Source organism: Scaptodrosophila lebanonensis, unplaced genomic scaffold, assembly GCF_003285725.1.
Source record: "Scaptodrosophila lebanonensis strain 11010-0011.00,11010-0021.00 unplaced genomic scaffold, SlebRS2 tig00000412-arrow-arrow-pilon, whole genome shotgun sequence".
NCBI lineage: Eukaryota > Metazoa > Arthropoda > Insecta > Diptera > Drosophilidae > Scaptodrosophila > Scaptodrosophila lebanonensis.
This window is the reverse complement of record NW_022060677.1, coordinates 1-17,783: the sequence shown is the minus strand read 5'-3', so window position 1 is coordinate 17,783 and position 17,783 is coordinate 1. Positions and strand designations below refer to the sequence as shown.

General features: G+C 41.0%; 1 pseudogene; it reads left to right on the top strand.

Moving 5' to 3' along the window:
• Positions 1–3,034: 3,034 nt before the first annotated feature.
• LOC115630323 lies at positions 3,035–15,939 on the top strand (annotated as a pseudogene).
• The last annotated feature ends 1,844 nt before the right edge of the window (positions 15,940–17,783 follow it).

Sequence of the window (17,783 nt, the reverse complement as noted above, 5' to 3'; positions counted from 1 at the left end):
GTTCACAGCCTCTTGCCCACTTGCAATCATTTTTGTCACGCAGTGCGCTTGCCGCTATTTCGCCATCGTTGTCATCAGAGCCTGCCCATAATCTCATTTCGAATGTTGTGCTCCTGGCTACTGCGGTTATTAATGTAAAAAAACCGCAGGCATCTGGGTACCTTGTCGTGCACTGCTAGACGCTGGATCGCAGCTGCATATAATTACCTCACGGTTTGCGCATCAATTGCAATTTGTAGGAGCGCTTGTCGCAAATATTTACAAGTATAACTTTATTTGTATTGTTTTATACTTTTCATTTTTGCTTTGACATTTAGTGGTAGATACTCTTTTACATTTAGTAGTAGAATCTATGGGCTCTCTTTAGTAGTAGATTAATTAGTTATTATTATTGTGTCCGAAAAGCTAATTGCGTACTCTCTGGCGGACCCGAGAACTCAAGACCCAGCAGTTGATGCGCGAATGTATACGTCGGCGGACGCCGCGCGCATGGCCAGTCGCCAATTATTTCTTTTAGTTTCATTTTTTTTTTTTTTTTTGGTTATTTTGTTATTTTTTCGTTTTAATCTGCACCCAAGGTGGAAGTGAAGAGTTATGCTTAGTTAATAATTTGTATATTACCAATTTTGTATTTATTTGTGGTTGCCAGTGGAAAAAAAATTAGAAGTGAAGTTATGCAGCGCCATTTTTGAACCCAGACTCCAAAAAGAACAATAATTGTATCTACATTATATATTGAATATTAAGTTGTAGAAGAATACGCAATTATTTTTTACGTTTTAGTGCCTGTTACTATTTTGAAAACGTTTTTTTTTTTTTTTGTTTAAATTGTTATTTTAGTTGTTTGTGTTTGCTGTTTGTCGCAGTACCTAAAAGCTCATCTTAGTACCGCTCAGTTTCTTTGCTCAATTTTAGCTTACAGCATTCTTCTTAAGCTTTGCGCTAACTACGTTATTTAGGTCATTCATCCCTATATTTATTCTGCCCACAATGTTTTGCTGAAACAAGTCTTGCACAATTAAAGGTTCAATTCATTTTGATCAACTTCGGTTTGTGTTGGTTGTGCGAGAATTTTATGCATATTAAATGTGCAGGATTAAGTCGGTGTGACTTCGACAAAGTTTACTCACCTAAAAAAGGCTGTGGTGGCTTTAGGTGGTCCTGGCCTGTACGCATTGACATCCAATTTAATTTCTCACGTATGTATAATAACGTGCGAAATAAATTTTTAAAGTTGCAAAAGTTAACTAAGCAACTTTCAACTGAGTTTGATAGTAACAAGTAAAAAAGCTAAAGTCGGGTGTCCCGACTTTTAAATACTCTGTACATATGTTTACCATAATTATAGAAAATAAAAAAAATTAAGAAAATAAAATAAAAATTTTATCGATTTTACCTCTCTCGGTATTCGAACTCACGTAAAGGGTTTATAATTGCACATTTACATAGCAATTGCGTCTGTGTGAGTGTATGTATGCCTATGCGCATCAATTCGTGTCTGTGTAAGCATTTTCGCAGTCAACCAAACAGCAACATCAACAACAGCCGCGGGCAGCGCTTGAGCAGCGCTGCAACAGCAAATATATTTATGGCTATAACTTCTTGTTAAATCGGTCTATCATAGTGAAACTTGGTATACGGACATATAATAACCAACTGGGGTTATTTCCAAAATTTTAGTTCGAAATTCTAAGAATTACGGGAGTTACGATTTGTGGGGTAGAGGGGGGAGGGAGGGAAATTCCAAAATATACATTTTCTGCGTATTCACATAAGGCATCTGGGACTAAAATTTGGTGTTCCTAGGTCTTATGGTCTCCGAGATATAGGTGATTATACAAATGGAAAATCGGGAAAACCCCCATAGGGGGGAAGTGGGGGGGAAAATCAAAAAAATAAAACAAACTCGTATAGAATACACACATAACGCATCTTTGTGCAAAATTTGGTGTCTCTATCTCTTATAGTCTCTGAGATCCAGGTGTTCATACGGACGGACAGACGGACAGACTGACAGACGGACAGACGGACAGACGGACAGACAGACAGACAGGGCTAGATCGACTCGTCTCGTCATGCTGATCAAGAATATATATACTTTGTGGGGTCTGCCACGCCTCCTTCTGCCTGTTACATTTTTCAGCTCCCGCAAACCTAATATACTTCTGTACATTTCATGTACAGAGTATAAAAATAAGATTGTGTCTCTGCCCAAACGTAGGTTAAGCCTCAATTTCTAGAGGTACCGCGGAGGGAGGGAATTTCCAAAATACACATTTTCTGCGTATTCACATAAGGCATCTGGGACTAAAATTAGTTATACGAATGGAAAATCGGGAAAATTTGGTCTCTCTAGCTCTTATTGTCTCTGATATTCAGGACACACGGACAGACAGACAGACATAGATCGACTCGTCTTGTCACGCTGATAAAGAATATATATACTTTGTGAGATCTGCCATGCCTCCATCTGTCTGATACATTTTTCAGCTCCCGCAAACCTAGAATTGTACTCTTGTACATTTCATGTACAGATTATAAAAATATAAAACTGTCATAAAAAAGTTATAGTTGCGAATATCATCACTTATTGATGGCTGCGAACTGTTCGTGAATGAACTAGTTCAGCCGCGAACTGTTCGCACTCCAACACACGGTATTATTTTATTAAAACAAATATTTTAATTAAGTACTCATAGATCTGTACATTTTAACTCTATTCATCACCTATTTACGTTTACGTGTATTATTCATAATTACGGCCAGAGGCAGTAGCATAGAATGGATAAGCAGGCATTGGTGGAGAACGCAAACAAACGGAACTTCACAAACACAACGCACACAAACAGCAACAATTCCGACCAAGAAATTGCTAATATAGTTAGCAATCACAACAGTAGCAGCAGCAGCAACGGCACCAAGTACACAATATCTTACAATAATTTAAACAACGCTAGTACGAATAGCAATGGAATTGGCAGTGCTGGCAGCGAGGTGCGGGAACGCGGGAGTAGGAACAGGTCCTGTCAACTATATGATACCAACAGGTGGTTGTGTCTACGACCACATCATTGCCATGATGAAGGGCCTTGACCTGGAGGATGATGGTATATTGTTGAACAGGAAGATAAAGGCCATAGAAACGGATTTCTACAACATTGTTCGCGACGAATCGATGCTGTAGTGTGTATAAGTCCATTGATGATTAATATATAAAAAGATATATAAATAATATATAATAATAATAATAATATATACATACATACATTTACTAAATCATGCATGTAAACATTGGTGCATGCATGTTTCTGTTACCACAATTTACAACTTTCTAAAATACCGTATAGACCATTTTTTCAAAAATACATATCTCATTGTGAGCAATATTAGTTTTGTTTCCTTATATATTATATGCCCCAAAAAATAGTATATTAATAATTTTCTTATTTTATATTGCAATGAGTCCATGGAGTATATGAACGATAAAGCATTAGGCGATGGAGACACTGCTCTGAAATTTGCTCTACTTTTTTCATCCCGGAACTTCGATGCGTTGGCTATGAAAGATACAAAGGTCCGAAGTGCTATGCTAAAGATCCTGGAGACAAATTTCATCAATGCAGACGCATACCGAGAGCATGACAAGAATCGTCTGTACAACTCCATAACACTTTTAGGCGAATACTATCATCGGGTTCGTTTGGCCAACAATGCACCTATTACAATTTTGGGTGAATCGCTGCTCAATCTACTTACAATGGAGATTGGCGCGTTTGATTTTATCACAGATTACGCTTAATGGCGAGATAATGCGCTCGCGTCATAAGGTAGAAATTGACCAACTACTGTACCATATTAGACGCCACCTGATAATGCAGCCGATGCTAACGCCTAAAGTAAAAGCTATACTGCTTATGGTGTTGGATTTGTTCTACAGCCATTTTAAGCACATTGGCTTCGAGATGGAGGCAATGTACTCAGACTACTTGGTTGCTGAGAGTGCGGAAGACGATGGTTGTTTACAACCTCGTGCTTTCCGTATAAATGGAAGTTCGGGGAAATAATGCCAATACCTAAGGGAGGCAATGATTTTCGGCCTATTTCCAAACTACCGTTCCTCTCAAAAGCATTTGAACACCTGATGACAAACCAAATTACTAACTTCATGGTAACAAACTCACTATTAAGCGACAAACAATCGGGCTTCAGGAAAAATAGAAGTTGTATAACTTCAATATTAAAAATTACAGAGGACATTCGTGAGCAAATGGACAACAGTATGGTAACTTTTTTGACCCTTCTTGACTACTCAAAAGCTTTTGACACGGTAAATCATACCATACTCTGCACCAAACTTGAGAGACTCTATAACTTCTCTGACTCCGCTATACATCTAGTCCAATCATACCTGTCCTGTCGCCATCAAGCAGTCGTCACCTCGTGTAGTGTTTCGTCTTTTCTGTTAATAAAACGTGGAGTCCCACAGGGTTCAGTGCTAGGGCCCCTGCTATTTTCTATTTATGTTAATGACCTTCCATGTTCTGTGTCAAACTGCGATATTCACTTGTATGCAGATGATGTTCAGTTGTATGTTAGTCGTCCGTTAGATAGATTAAAAGAATGTGTACGTGCTTGTAATGACGATCTGTTGAAAATCAGTGAATGGGCGAGAATAAATGGTCTGGAAGTCAATCCGGAAAAATCTAAATGCCTGGTAATTTATAAAAAGAAAATTAACTTACTTAATCTAGAGAAATTACAACTGAAAGACAAACATATTGAATACGTAAGGCAGGCAAAAAATTTAGGGATAATCATTAATGAGACACTATCATGGCACAATCATGTTAATAATGCTGTAGGAAGAACGTATAGTGCACTTAGGTTTCTCTCTTTGACGCAGAATTTCCTCCCAGCCAAACTCAAGCTCCTTATTGCTAAGACATACTTGATACCCTCACTATTTTATGGAGTAGAATTATTCGGAAACTGTGACGCCGTAAGCCAGAGCAAACTAAAAGTAGCCTTTAACAGCATTGCACGTTATGTCTTTGATATTAAAAGAAGAGAATCCATAACGGAATACGCAAAACTAATTTTTAACTTGACTCTTAACTCCTGGATTAAACTTAGGACCGTAATTTTTATACACAGAACCATTACTCGAAAAGAGCCGAATTATTTGTATGACAAAATTTCATTTACCTCATCAAGAAGAATAAATAATATAGTCTGCATAAGATATAGATTATCTTGTTCCGAAAAACACTTTTTTATATTTGCTGTTCGTCTGTGGAACGAGTTACCGCATGGCTTAAAAACAATCAGCAATGAAACGCATTTTAGAAATAGAATTCATGCGCACTATCAAGAAAATACCTAAATGAAATAAAGTAAGAGCACAATATTAATACATTTACACTCAGTAGGCAACATTTTTGTTCTGATTATAAAATAATAATAATATTAAAAATAAGAAACAAATACACTTTAAATTTATGTATAATTAAAATATATCTAATATAAATAGGTTAAGTACGCTAATGAAATCACTTGAATTTTAATAATATCTAAGGAAATTTAATTAATGTGACTAGTGCATTAATTTATAAGAATAATTCTTGTAGCACTAGGAATAAATAAATAAATAAATAATAACAATAGTGTAGCTGTGCAGCCGCAGACTCAGTACCAGCAGCAACAAGAGTCTCAAAGTGCGTATATAGAAGGACATGGGAGAAGTAACACTGATAATGCCAGCCAAACAAATGAGTCCACCCACGATTCTTTTGAGTTGCAGCCTACGATGAAGAAATGGATCGAGCAAGTCTGTGAAGATTCGCTCTGCGATATTGTTTTTGGCGAGGCGGATATTGGTAGTGGTGATCTTTACAGTCAAGTCGAGCACGAACAAGCAAGACTCGTTTTAATCGCCCCATCGATAATGATAATCAAAACGGACGTTCGCGCAACCAACAACGTCGCTATAGCGCCAGCTTCGATCGTGCGTAGCGATGGCGGTAATATATAGCATACACGATCGTCGTAAGCATTCCCAGGAACGTTATGAGAGGAATTTTGGCAGCAACAATTACAGCAGCTGTTGGAGCACCATGTATAGTTTTTAAGTCTCTCTGTTGCGCTCTCTATCGCGCCCTTTACTGCGCTCTCTTTGTGCATTACCTTTTTTATGCCGGCCCGCTGACTTGTAGCGGCAGCAGGCAAATCACTTGTTAATTACTACTCGCACGGTCAACATCGTTACTGCACAAATATCAAGCCATTAAAAGCCATTTTAATAATTAAAGAAAACCGCGTCTCATTTAATAAATAGTTAAATCTTATCGTTTCGCTAAAAAGCTAGCGATTTTTCATTGGCGCCCGAGCAGGGACTTCGGTTTTCTCAAGATTATTTCCTCGTTTGTTTGCGGTCTTTGTGGCTTGGTTTTTGTGCGCGGTCGTGTGATTACTTCGTTTGATTTGGGATTTGGAGCTTGGTGCCTTTCTGGATATCATCAACTACATCCATTCGTTTGGACTGTGGAGCTGCTGTCTGCCCTACTTGTGGATCGTTTCGCTTGGCTAATGGGTGATCGTCGCTCGGAATCCAGGGAAGTTTCGGTGGACTCTTTTGAGAGCTTGCAGGTATTCTGTGCCAACAATTGAGCATAAAGCATTAACAAGTTTAATTGCTGCAATTCGTGCAAGTGCAAAGTGGAGAAAAATCTATTTACATACATACATACGTATGTACATATAGTACGTGTGTGCTGCCGACTCAATTTTTGGCACTTGATTTATTTTGTGCACCAACATTACATACACAAATTATATTATATACATACATATACACACATACACCACACCTTGCATAAATTAACATAATTATACACCCTCATAAACATAACTACTAACAAAACCTCGAGGCAAAACAAACCACAACAATTAAAAAAGGGCTACTAAGCTGATTTTTAACATAAACAAATATTTTGAAGTTATTTTGTTTCTATTGTGTTGGTTTTTGGTGAAGATTTGTTGCATCAGCTGCATACATAGAAACATAGCTTTTGTTGTTGCTTGCGCCGCTAGCGTAGGAAAAGAATTTTGTCGCTCTCTCTTTGTGTGCGCCCTTTTTCGGCTACACTTGTCGCTAGGCCAACGAACTTCCCCCCGCTACCCGTTTGGATTAGCGTTGCCTACAAGCGTGCTTGCGGTAATCGACGCCTATTTTCTGAGTACAGCTGAGACTGCTTGCAGATTTCGTTGTTGTTTGTGCGGTCGCTTGGACTGCTACTTTGCTTGCGTGCATACTGTATTGAGTGCGTGTGTACGTAATCTGCGTGCATATCAGTTTGTCTCTTGCTGTTTTAGCGCGTTGTTATTTGCGAGGGCTGTTAGGAAAGTTCGGCTGTCATTTTCTTTGATTTGCAACTTGTTTAGAGTTTATTTTGGTTATACTCTACCATGTCGGAATCTGAAAAGCAACAAGTAGTAGCTAAATCTAGTTCTAAACTAGTACAATGCTTGCAGAAATTTGATAAGGTTAGCGCTGATATTGCTCGTATGAGAACAGCATTCCAGTTAAAGACAATTTCGTTTGAGCAAACAGAACTCGAGTGTCGTCTCGAGCTGTTAGCAGATTACATAAAGAAAGCTATGGGGCTTCAGGCAGATTTGGATAGTCTCAATCCAAGTAACGATAGTAGAGGGCCACTTGAGGATTTGTGCATTTCAACTAAGGCGTTGTATGTGAAGGCAACGAAACAAAAAGTTGAAAGTCAGACTTCTCATGACTGTTCTATGATGGCCAGTCAACGGTCCCAGTTACCCAAAATGCGGCTGCCTACATTCAGTGGAAAGCATGCCGAATTTAAGAATTTTATGTGCTTATTTGAAAGTCTAGTGCATGACGATCCTTCGTTGACCAACGTCGAGAAGTTTAATCATTTGGTGTCGTGCTTGTCAGGTGAGGCTCTAGGAGTTGTGAAACCGTTTCAGTTAACGGACTGCAATTACTCAAAAGCCATTGCTAGCCTCAAGTCTGTGTACGACAACAAATGTTTGATATTTTTCGACACTATCTCGCAATTGTTTGACATCCCAAGTATGACCAAACCTAATGCATCTAGTTTGCGGTCCATCATTGACACTGTTTCTGCCATTTATGCGTCTTTAACTTCGTTGGGAAGTGAAAAGGACATCTCAAACGCAATGATCATACATATGGTTATGGCCAAGGTTGATCATGTAACCAAATCTCGTTTTGAGGAACAGCTCGACTATGACAAGTTGCCTTCTTGGGATGACTGCGCTAAGCAGTTAAATAGACGTTACCAATATTTAGCGGCTGAAGAGACAACTCGGGTTAAAAATAAACCGCGAGCCGAACCTGCAAAAAACAGTAAAGCTTCGTTTTCTTGCACAAAGGGTCCTTCAAAGCCTGCAAAACCGATCTCGAAGTGCACATACTGTAGTTCTGCGGAACACAATATCTATACTTGCCCTTCTTTCGGATCTATTCCCGTTATGCAGCGATTTGAGTTCGCCAAGACTCAAAAAATGTGCCTCAATTGCTTGAATGTGGGTCATGTAGTTTCCAGTTGCAAAGCTTCCAAGTGTCGGGTGTGTTCAAAACCACACCACTCGTTGTTGCACAGATACTCTGTAGCTGTGCCAAATTCACCCGTTCTACAGGCGGTCGCACCTCCAGAACCATATTTAGGTCACGTCTTAAGTGCCGACCAAGTCATTCTTGCCACAGCATTGGTGAATATTAGAGATAGATTCGGCCACTACCATCCTGCACGTGTGTTGCTTGACGGCGGCTCGCAGTTGAATCTCATGACTGAGAACCTTGCGCAGCGCTTGCGACTAAAGCGCGAAGACACGGCAGTGAGTATTGCAATGGCAGGTGGGACCACAACTGATAGTAAACACAAGGTGTGTGCTGCTATTCAATCTCGTTTGACTGCACACAACTTTGCCACTGATTTTTGGGTTCTTAAATCCATATCCACTTGTCAACCTTGTAACTTTTTGCCCACAACGAGCTGGAAAATACCCGAAAATCTGGAGCTGGCTGACCCAGAGTTTTACAAACCAGCCAAGGTTGACATTCTTCTAGGCGCTGAATTCTTTTACGGCTTGTTGTGTGTTGGGCAAATCGAGCTCAATTCTGGTCTTCCGTTGTTGCAGAAGACCTTGCTGGGATGGGTTGTTGCTGGTAGATACACAGGACAAATACCTCGTCAACAACTTAGTGTTAATGTTGCCGCTCAAGTTAGTGAATGTTCTCTCGACACATTAGTTCAACGCTTTTGGGAACTCGATCGGAGCCCAAATGAGTCGAAGGCTGTGCGCCAGACAGCTGAACAAAAGGCCTGTGAAGCTCACTTCACCAAATCAGTACAGCGCCTGTCTACAGGACGTTTTCAAGTCGAACTTCCGTTCAAATCCGATCCCACTGTACTAGGGCTTTCCTTTCAAACTGCTGAAAGACGATTTATGCAACTTGAGCGCAAACTCGCAAGAGACAAAACTCTCCATGACATGTACCATGACTTCATGAGAGAGTATCGTGATCTTGGGCATATGTCTGCTCTTGAATCCCCTCCTCCAGGACAGCACTACTATATTCCTCATCAGTGTGTCCTGAGACCTGAAAGTACCACAACCAAATTGCGTGTGGTGTTTGACGCTTCTAGTAAAACGTCAACGGCCCTGTCATTAAATGACACTTTAATGGTTGGGCCGACTATTCAGAGGGAGCTTTATTCAACACTTGTAAATTTTCGGTTGAATAAATATGCAATTACTGCCGACATCTCAAAGATGTACAGGCAAATAAACGTGTCTGAAAAAGACAGAAATTACCAGCTCGTTCTTTGGCGAGAAAGCGCCTCTCATGAGCTGCAGTCCTTTAAGTTGAACACTGTCACATACGGGACTGCGTCAGCGCCATTTTTAGCTGTGCGCTCGTTGTTTGAATTGGCAAATATTTATGCTCGATCTCACCCTGTAGCTTCAAATGTCATTAAAAATTGTTTTTATGTTGACGACATGTTGGCAGGAGCAGATTCTGTAGATGAGCTTAAAGAAATCTGTAATCAAGTACGAGAGGTACTAGATTCCGGAGGGTTCCCTTTGGCAAAGTGGGCATCAAATTGTCAGGCCTTGTTCGGGGATGATGGCAACATCATCGAAAAGGCAATTAAGTTTGACGACTCCACCTCAGTGAAAACGCTTGGAATGCGCTGGGCCCCTCAAGATGATGTATTTCGGTACCATCTAGATGTGGATAGCTTTATTTCGTTAAAGCCAACAAAACGAAACATCTTGTCGGTAGCGTCTCGTCGGTTTGACCCACTTGGGCTGTTGTGCCCCATCGTCACAAAATCGAAAATTCTGTTGCAAGAGTTGTGGCGGTTAAAACTAGAGTGGGATGAAACTATTCCAACGAGTATGCATACTTCGTGGAATAAGTTCATTGAGACTCTGCGTGATCTACACAAAATTCATATTCCGCGATACGTTTGCTTAAACGTTTATGAGACAGTGCAAATTCATGGTTTCGCAGACGCCTCAAGTCAGGCATACGGTTGTTGCATATACATTAGGACTTGCAACAATGATAGCGTAGGCGTTTCGTTGCTTACAGCCAAATCCAGAGTGGCACCACTCAACGTAAAGACGATTCCTCGACTCGAATTGTGTGCGGCACTCTTACTAGCGAAACTCTGGCAGCATGTTTGCGCCACGCTGAGTAAGTTTGTTATAGAAAGTGTAAACTTCTGGTCAGATTCTCAGATAGTGTTGTATTGGTTGGAGAGAGACTCATCCACGTTGTCCACATTCGTGGCAAATAGAGTGGCTGAGATCCAAGAGGCTTCTGAGAATACTGTTTGGCGTCATGTGCCTACAGACTGCAACCCTGCTGACCTAGTTTCTCGTGGAACTGATATAGACGAAATGGTATCGTCACTGTGGTTTAAGGGCCCTAATTTTCTAAAGCTCGGTGAAAATGATTGGCCCAATCTTCACCATGTTGAATTATCGTCAGACGTTAAGGCATCTGAAGATAAAAAGAATGCGACTGTACTTACAGTCATTCGATCAGACCTAGAGTCAAATTGCATATTGGACCTTATGTTGAAACTGTCGTCCTTTCCCAAATTAATTCGGATATTGGCATATGTTTTGCGATTTTGCTACAGGAAAAATCGCAGTGATTCTTTAATTGTGTCAGCTTTAGAACGAAGATTATCGTTTTTTAAGCTGATTGAAGTGCTGCAAGCTGATATATACAGCCGTGAGATCAAGTCTCTACAAAAGTCGGCGCCACTTCCCCCAAGTTTGCAATCTCTTAATCCCTTTATACACGAGTTCGAAGACACTGGGATTAAGTTTCGTTTGGTTCGAGTAGGTGGACGTTTGTTGCATGGTCCAATTCCTTATGACGCAAAATTTCCACTATTACTGCCTAAAGATGCACCAATAGTAGCATTGTATATTCGGCATTTACACCTCAAGCACTATCATGCAGGTGCAAAGGTATTAATTGGGCTTCTTAGGCAACAGATCTGGGTGGTGAATGCTCGTAGTGCTTGCTCAGCAGTTGTACGTAATTGTGTACACTGCTTCCGATACAAGCCCAAGTTGTTAGGGCAAATAATGGGAAATTTGCCAGGTGATCGCCTTCGAGAAGGTCGACCGTTTAGGGTTTGTGGGGTCGATTTTTGCGGTCCTTTCCATGTAAGCTACCGCATACGAGGAAGACCACCCGTTAAAAATTACGTCGCCGTGTTTGTTTGTTTTGCCTCGAAGGCCGTTCACCTCGAGCTGGTAACAGACCTATCGACTGACGCCTTTCTTAATGTTTTTAAAAGGTTCATCGGGAGACGCGGCCTGCCGGAGACGGTTTACAGCGACAACGCGACCAACTTTGTAGGAGCGAGCGGCGTGCTGAAGGAGCTGACGTCGGCGTTCGAGAGGAGCAAAGCCGCTTTGATGGACTTAGCGGCAGAGCGAGGGATCGATTGGCGGTTCATTCCTCCCAGGGCTCCCCACTTCGGAGGACTGTGGGAAGCAGCGGTGAAGGCGGCGAAGGCTCGTCTAGTCAGGGGCGCAGGCAACGCGAACCTGACCAGAGACGACCTGGAAACGCACCTGGTGGACGTGGAGGCAATTCTCAACTCCAGGCCTATGGTGGCAAGCGGCAGCGATCCCAACGATGGAGAGGTGCTCACTCCGGGCCACCTGCTCATCGGACAACCGCTTCTTACTCTGCCGCACGAAGGCGTGCAAGAAGGGTCTTTGAGCAGAGCCGGGTCCGGATTTTTGAAGCGGTGGCGGCAGCTGTCGGAGCTCAAACTGCAGTTTTGGCGCAGGTGGTCCAAGGACTACCTGCTCAGCCTGCAGCAACGGACGCAGTGGGCCAAAGGCGAGGCCAACCTGGACGACGGAGCAGTGGTGCTCGTCCACGACGACAACGCCCCCCCGCAGAAGTGGCTCATAGGGCGCGTGGTGGGCGTGATTTCCGGCGAGGACGGCAAGGTGCGGGTGGCCGACGTACGAACCAGGACCGGCACCATTAGGCGACCAGTCCACAAGTTGGCGGTGCTCCCAATGGATTTGAAAGACCGCTAGTCTTTCAATGGGGCCGGAATGTTGGAGCACCATGTATAGTTTTTAAGTCTCTCTGTTGCGCTCTCTATCGCGCCCTTTACTGCGCTCTCTTTGTGCATTACCTTTTTTATGCCGGCCCGCTGACTTGTAGCGGCAGCAGGCAAAGCACTTGTTAAATACTACTCGCACGGTCAACATCGTTACTGCACAAATACCAAGCCATTAAAAGCCATTTTAATAATTAAAGAAAACCGCGTCTCATTTAATAAATAGTTAAACCTTATCGTTTCGCTAAAAAGCTAGCGATTTTTCAGCAGCATTGTGAACCCCAATTGGGACCAACGGGATGATCGCAGCGAACGCCCATATATTAGCAATTATGAGCGTGGCCATTATAATACGTACGATAAGCCACCACGGTTCCAAAAGCAGCAGCAATAGCAACATCACTCACCTTATGGGCACCAAAATAAAGACAATCAGAAGATTCACAGCGAGACGTGGCGTCGCTAAAATACGTCCATAAACAATTCTTATCAGGATAAGAACTGTGCCTACAACTCCAGTGGGCCCGAGTCAAATAGTTGCAGTTCATCACCAAAATCACAAATGGACGATGGAAAATCGAATGCGAATGCAGCCGCATATGCACCAACCGAATGCTGAGAACTGACAGGCCCAGGGAGGCACCAAGGATGAGACCGAGATAGTTCGGAATGCCCAACAAACCAGAAAACACAACTACTATTTGTCCGCGCAGAAATGAGAAAAGGCTCCAGGTCAGCGGCGTCCCCGCGGCAAAAGGACACGTCGTCGCAAAAACAATAAACAAAATACTCTCCCAAATGGAATGATTACAATAAGAACATTTTGTATACTAAACAAGTAAAAAAGCTAAAGTCGGGTGTCCCGACTTTGAAATACTCTGTACATATGTTTACAATAATTATAGAAAATAAAAAAATTAAGAAAATAAAAAAAAAAATTTGATCGATTTTACCTCTCTCGGTATTCGAACTCACGTAAAGGTTTTATAATTGCACATTTACATAGCAATTGCGCCAGTGTGAGTGTATAATGCCTATGCGCATCTATTCGTGTCTGTGTAAGCATTTTCGCAGTCAACCAAACAGCAACATCAACAACAGCCCCGGGCAACGCTTGAGCAGCGCTGCAGCAGCAAATATATTTATGGCTATAACTTCTTGTTAAATCGGTCTATCATAGTGAAGCTTGGCATACGGACACATAATAACTAACTGGGGATATTTGCAAAATTTTAGTTTGAAATTCCAAGAATTACGGGAGTTACGATTTGCGGGGTAGAGGGGGGAGGGAGGGAAATTCCAAAATATACATTTTCTGCGTATTCACGTAAGGCATCTGGGACTAAAATTTGGTGTTCCTAGGTCTTATAGTCTCCGAGATATAGGCGATTATACGAATGGAAAATCGGGAAAACCCCTCTAGGGGGGAAGTGGGGGGGAAAATCAAAAAAATAAAACAAACTCGTATAGAATATACACATAACGCATCTTTGTGCAAAATTTGGTGTCTCTATCTCTTATAGTCTCTGAGATCCAGGTGTTCATACGGACGGACAGACTGACAGACGGACAGACAGACAGACAGGGCTAGATCGACTCGTCTCGTCATGCGGATCAAGAATATATATACTTTGTGGGGTCTGCCACGCCTCCTTCTGCCTGTTACATTTTTCAGCTCCCGCAAACCTAATATACTTCTGTACATTTCATGTACAGAGTATAACAAGTAAAAAAGCTAAAGTCGGGTGTCCCGACTTTGAAATACTCTGTACATATGTTTACAATAATTATAGAAAATAAAAAAAATTAAGAAAATAAAAAAAAAAATTTGATCGATTTTACCTCTCTCGGTATTCGAACTCACGTAAAGGGTGTATAATTACATTTACATAGCAATTGCGTCTGTGTGAGTGTATGTATGCCTATGCGCATCAATTCGTGTCTGTGTAAGCATTTTCGCAGTCAACCAAACAGCAACATCAACAACAGCCGCGGGCAGCGCTTGAGCAGCGCTGCAGCAGCGCTGCATCAGCAAATATATTTATGGCTATAACTTCTTGTTAAATCGGTCTATCATAATGAAATTTGGCATACGGACACATAATAACTAACTGGGGGTATTTCCAAAATTTTAGTTCGAAATTCCAAGAATTACGGGAGTTACGATTTGCGGGGTAGAGGGGGGAGGGAGGGAAATTCCAAAATATACATTTTCTGCGTATTCACGTAAGGCATCTGGGACTAAAATTTGGTGTTCCTAGGTCTTATAGTCTCCGAGATATAGGCGATTATACGAATGGAAAATCGGGAAAACCCCCATAGGGGGGAAGTGGGGGGGAAAATCAAAAAAATAAAACAAACTCGTATAGAATATACACATAACGCATCTTTGTGCAAAATTTGGTGTCTCTATCTCTTATAGTCTCTGAGATCCAGGTGTTCATACGGACGGACAGACTGACAGACGGACAGACAGACAGACAGGGCTAGATCGACTCGTCTTGTCACGCTGATAAAGAATATATATACTTTGTGAGATCTGCCATGCCTCCATCTGTCTGATACATTTTTCAGCTCCCGCAAACCTAGAATTGTACTCTTGTACATTTCATGTACAGATTATAAAAATATAAAACTGTCATAAAAAAGTTATAGTTGCGAATATCATCACTTATTGATGGCTGCGAACTGTTCGTGAATGAACTAGTTCAGCCGCGAACTGTTCGCACTCCAACACACGGTATTATTTTATTAAAACAAATATTTTAATTAAGTACTCATAGATCTGTACATTTTAACTCTATTCATCACCTATTTACGTTTACGTGTATTATTCATAATTACGGCCAGAGGCAGTAGCATAGAATGGATAAGCAGGCATTGGTGGAGAACGCAAACAAACGGAACTTCACAAACACAACGCACACAAACAGCAACAATTCCGACCAAGAAATTGCTAATATAGTTAGCAATCACAACAGTAGCAGCAGCAGCAACGGCACCAAGTACACAATATCTTACAATAATTTAAACAACGCTAGTACGAATAGCAATGGAATTGGCAGTGCTGGCAGCGAGGTGCGGGAACGCGGGAGTAGGAACAGGTCCTGTCAACTATATGATACCAACAGGTGGTTGTGTCTACGACCACATCATTGCCATGATGAAGGGCCTTGACCTGGAGGATGATGGTATATTGTTGAACAGGAAGATAAAGGCCATAGAAACGGATTTCTACAACATTGTTCGCGACGAATCGATGCTGTAGTGTGTATAAGTCCATTGATGATTAATATATAAAAAGATATATAAAATAATATAATAATAATAATAATATATACATACATACATTTACTAAATCATGCATGTAAACATTGGTGCATGCATGTTTCTGTTACCACAATTTACAACTTTCTAAAATACCGTATAGACCATTTTTTTCAAAAATACATATCTCATTGTGAGCAATATTAGTTTTGTTTCCTTATATATTATATGCCCCAAAAAATAGTATATTAATAATTTTCTTATTTTATATTGCAATGAGTCCATGGAGTATATGAACGATAAAGCATTAGGCGATGGAGACACTGCTCTGAAATTTGCTCTACTTTTTTCATCCCGGAACTTCGATGCGTTGGCTATGAAAGATACAAAGGTCCGAAGTGCTATGCTAAAGATCCTGGAGACAAATTTCATCAATGCAGACGCATACCGAGAGCATGACAAGAATCGTCTGTACAACTCCATAACACTTTTAGGCGAATACTATCATCGGGTTCGTTTGGCCAACAATGCACCTATTACAATTTTGGGTGAATCGCTGCTCAATCTACTTACAATGGAGATTGGCGCGTTTGATTTTATCACAGATTACGCTTAATGGCGAGATAATGCGCTCGCGTCATAAGGTAGAAATTGACCAACTACTGTACCATATTAGACGCCACCTGATAATGCAGCCGATGCTAACGCCTAAAGTAAAAGCTATGCTGCTTATGGTGTTGGATTTGTTCTACAGCCATTTTAAGCACATTGGCTTCAACCTCGTGCTTTCCGTATAAATGGAAGTTCGGGGAAATAATGCCAATACCTAAGGGAGGCAATGATTTTCGGCCTATTTCCAAACTACCGTTCCTCTCAAAAGCATTTGAACACCTGATGACAAACCAAATTACTAACTTCATGGTAACAAACTCACTATTAAGCGACAAACAATCGGGCTTCAGGAAAAATAGAAGTTGTATAACTTCAATATTAAAAATTACAGAGGACATTCGTGAGCAAATGGACAACAGTATGGTAACTTTTTTGACCCTTCTTGACTACTCAAAGCTTTTGACACGGTAAATCATACCATACTCTGCACCAAACTTGAGAGACTCTATAACTTCTCTGACTCCGCTATACATCTAGTCCAATCATACCTGTCCTGTCGCCATCAAGCAGTCGTCACCTCGTGTAGTGTTTCGTCTTTTCTGTTAATAAAACGTGGAGTCCCACAGGGTTCAGTGCTAGGGCCCCTGCTATTTTCTATTTATGTTAATGACCTTCCATGTTCTGTGTCAAACTGCGATATTCACTTGTATGCAGATGATGTTCAGTTGTATGTTAGTCGTCCGTTAGATAGATTAAAAGAATGTGTACGTGCTTGTAATGACGATCTGTTGAAAATCAGTGAATGGGCGAGAATAAATGGTCTGGAAGTCAATCCGGAAAAATCTAAATGCCTGGTAATTTATAAAAAGAAAATTAACTTACTTAATCTAGAGAAATTACAACTGAAAGACAAACATATTGAATACGTAAGGCAGGCAAAAAATTTAGGGATAATCATTAATGAGACACTATCATGGCACAATCATGTTAATAATGCTGTAGGAAGAACGTATAGTGCACTTAGGTTTCTCTCTTTGACGCAGAATTTCCTCCCAGCCAAACTCAAGCTCCTTATTGCTAAGACATACTTGATACCCTCACTATTTTATGGAGTAGAATTATTCGGAAACTGTGACGCCCGTAAGCCAGAGCAAACTAAAAGTAGCCTTTAACAGCATTGCACGTTATGTCTTTGATATTAAAAGAAGAGAATCCATAACGGAATACGCAAAA